Source organism: Lipotes vexillifer, unplaced genomic scaffold (genome assembly GCF_000442215.2).
Source record: "Lipotes vexillifer unplaced genomic scaffold, Lipotes_vexillifer_v1.1 scaffold1728, whole genome shotgun sequence".
In the NCBI taxonomy this organism is placed as follows: domain Eukaryota; kingdom Metazoa; phylum Chordata; class Mammalia; order Artiodactyla; family Lipotidae; genus Lipotes; species Lipotes vexillifer.
In genome coordinates this window covers 538,240-541,998 of record NW_006784330.1, presented here as the reverse complement: position 1 = coordinate 541,998, position 3,759 = coordinate 538,240, and the positions used below count along the sequence as shown (strand labels likewise).

Here is a 3,759-nt window from a genome sequence, read left to right as displayed (position 1 = left end):
GGTTGAGTTGGGGTTCTGTTATTTCTTATTTTTAAACGTCCTGATTAATTACAACCTGAGAGTTATACTCAACATCTTCCCTCCCCCTCAACTCTGAGGTCTAGGAGGGATCTTAGATGTCCATTCTTTCTTCAATTAGGATGCCATCTTTCCTGCGAAGCTCTTTCAGCTTCTAAACACATAGTTTCTCAGTGGGCCCACCTCCTAGACGCTCCAGACAGAATAATATCTATGTGAGTCCAAGGGTGAATCCAATTTAGGCTGCTAAGTTAGGCCCCTTCCACATAATCACTCATTTAACAAATATTTACTGAGCTCTTACTATGTGCCAGACACTGTTCTAGGAGCTGAGAATACAGAAGTGAATAAAATAGACAACATTTCTACCTTCATGAAGCTTGTGTTCTGATGATAATTAGATAACAAATAATTACACATATAATTTAATCTCATCAGTGTTATGAAGAAAAATGGAGCAGGTTAATAAGATAGGAAGTGATGGGGTAGAGTGCTATTTTAGGCAGTATGTGCTGGGGAGGCCCTCCGAGGAGTGAACAGTCCTGAATAAAATGTGGATATGAGTCATGTGGATATTTAGGAGAAACATAGTTTAGGCTAGGGAGACAGGAAATACGAAGGCCTGGAGGTGCTTGACATGTTCAAAAACAGCAAAGGAGGCCAGTGAAGTAAGGTGAGTTAAAAGGAGGAGTGGTAGGAAATGAGGCCAGAGAGGTAGCCAAGGGCCAATCTGCAGCAGGCCTTGGAGGTTGGGGTAAGAACTTTGTATTTTTCCCTAATTGTGATGGGAAGCTATTAGAGTGTTTTGATCTGGGGATTGGCAGTATCAGATTGACCTTTTACAAGCATCCCTCTGGCTGTGGTGGAGATAATGGACTGTAGGAGGTGAAGCAGTGAGGCAAGACAGGAGATTATTGTGTGAGTCCAAGTAAGAGATGGTGCTGCCAACTAGGGTGGCCGCAAGGGAAGCAGTGAAAAGTAGGTGGATTCAGCATCTATTTTTCTTTTGTTTTGGTTTTGGTATGACCAGAAAACAAGTGAGAATTTTTAATTCACAAAAGATGAAAACACAAGACATTGATCTCATTATACATACAATATTACAATAAGCTGATTAGCTGTGGACTATGAAAACATTTAAGACTTCACATACACACATGTGTACTTTGAAACAAGAAACACAGGACAATTTTAATCTTTGATATGTCATAACTACCAAGAGAAAGAACACTGATTTGAGTCTAATTGTTTTCCTGGCATGCAATCACTATATAGGCCAGGCCGAAAGCATACTGTATATTGTTAAGACCATCGTTAGGCAAATATAAACATTCTCATTTGGGAGCTTTTTCTCCCTACCCAAAACAACCTGCTTTTCCATCGCTGTCAAGTAGTTTGGTTTGTTATCAGTTTAACAAGATCATGACAACAAACAACATTTTCACCACAAAACTCAGGTGAGAGGTTTTTACACAGGTCATACAAAAAATATTTTTTCCCAAGAAAAGCAATCTGTAAATTATAGATGCAACCCTAAGAAAAAGAGTCTTGGTTACAAATCATTCACTTTCAAATACTGATGAAGAAATAAAGAATGGAGGGGTGGGTAGGGGTGGGTGGCAGAGGCAGTGGCATGGCAGGGAGCACAAAAGGTGTGAAATGGGGAAAACATTTGCCACAGGAAATACTGGATTCAGTTGATTTTTTTAAAAATGAGGTATTATAAGAGTGTGCCAGTAAATGCAAAAAAAAAAAACAAACCAAAATTAAAAACCAAAATGCACATTTCCAATGGAAAAATCTCTAAACCTCTGATAGTTTTCTTTATTCAGATTAGACATTTCATATACAGCAGTTAATCTAGAAAACTACATTTAAAAAAATCTTCAGCAGACCATGCTCTCTGTAGCAAAACTTTCCAAACCCTGTTTTATTATACAAACCAATCTACAATAGTAGTGTAAAAAGAAATTCTCAAATTTAGCAATGTCATTTTCGATCTGACATCCATCTAAGTTACATGTGGGTTTCCGCTATTCGTATTGCAGAGTTAGAATTCTGTAATAAATTTTTTCTAATGTATTCTGTACATATTAAATAATCTAAAAGGTTCCTCTTATAGTGCATTTACCATTTAGCAAGTCTATTCAGCATTTTTCCAGTACCATTTGCATTACAGTGATTTGCCTGTAAATGTAATTAAAATCTAAAAGTGCACAGTTAACTTTCTTAAATAATGGCCTATTTCTGGAGGAAACCTAATATTCACAGAAAAGAATTACCAATATCGTGATTAGAAATGAGGGGTTAGAATGCACTCTGAGATTATATAGCATAATTATATACATAAGCTAAAGGACAGTGAGTCTTTAGCCTGTATTTACAACAAATAACGTTGGTTTCCACAGGGTCATACCAAGAACTCAGTATGGCACTAGATAGAATTAGGATTGTTAGCTACAAGTCAGTGTAGCACAGACAGCCCCAAAATACCCTGAACCGGCTTATGCTGAATTAAAGTCCAGTATATTACAGTGTTTTAAGTACTATTAGTGTGCTGCTGTGCTACTCCATAAAGACAGCAAGCCTTCATCAACGGATCGCATCTGGGTTATAATGGGTCCTAGCAGTCAGAATGCCACTGTATGCAGAAACCCTGAAAAAAGAACACACAGGTTTCAAAACAGATATACTTCATTTTGTTTAAAATGCCCAGGAGCATTTTCAAAATAACTGATAGTAAGTATTGTTTTATAGAGTGATGAACCTATTGAATCATAAGAAGAAATTCTACATTATCCAGTTTGAGGAGAAAAAATGTAGTATTCTTACCAAGTTATCCAGTGTATATGACTGTTTAGAATCTCAAGTTTTGATTTTTACTGAAATTCAGAGTATGAAATGCAAACATTCAGGATAAAATTAATTCAAACGTACACACAGTTCTATCAACTTGCAACGAAGCAGCAAATATGAGGGCCTATCACACATCTGGACTCTCCCATTCCTTTCTGATCCCTCAGAAAAGTGCAAAATCAAAGAGTCACTGCTTGGTCCAAACATAAAATGCATCAGGTATACGGACTTGGAATCTGACGAAATCCGGTTTCTATTCCACAGGTTGTCTTCAGTAAGAGTCAACGTCTGAAGATGGAATTTACCTCGAGAAGAATTAACTCTACAATCTGATTCTGGTAGACGGTATAAACTGCTATGTTACCAGTCTCTTTCTCTGGCTTTAACAGAGTGGGACCAGACACAATTGCTATACTCTGATACGTCATTCTGTTTTTTTCTCCGTTTTCTGTAACTCTTTTGAGATGTCTAAACAGAGTCTGCATTGTGTCCTGATTTGGCTTTGGCAACTGTTTGATTAGATCCTTCACAGCAGAGACACGCTGTCTTGGTCCTTGTTTAACTGCATTAACAAAATCATTAAAATGATCAAATGTAAGGAGAGGTTCTGGTAATTCTCGAAAAAACATTTTCAGTGCTCCAGTGATGACATGAATATCTTCCCATTTACTATCCTTCAAGTCCAATTTCTCATCATGGTTGACTGCAAACCTCAGCTTCTGGATCACTGCAAAGTTGCCACTAACTCTGTAAATCCCATCAACATCCAACCATATTGTTCAACATGTTCAATGCACAATTTCACAAACGTTGGCACTGTGCCATTCTCTCTCTGACACAGATTAGTAAGATTGGTTCCAAATACTGGATCTTTAATATAACCTT

At 37.4% G+C, this 3,759-nt stretch overlaps 1 pseudogene; it reads right to left on the bottom strand.

Annotated features, from left to right (window-relative positions):
- Window positions 1–3,155: 3,155 nt before the first annotated feature.
- LOC103085986 (rho GTPase-activating protein 12 pseudogene) overlaps window positions 3,156–3,759 on the bottom strand; it is a 2,842-nt pseudogene continuing 2,238 nt past the window's right edge.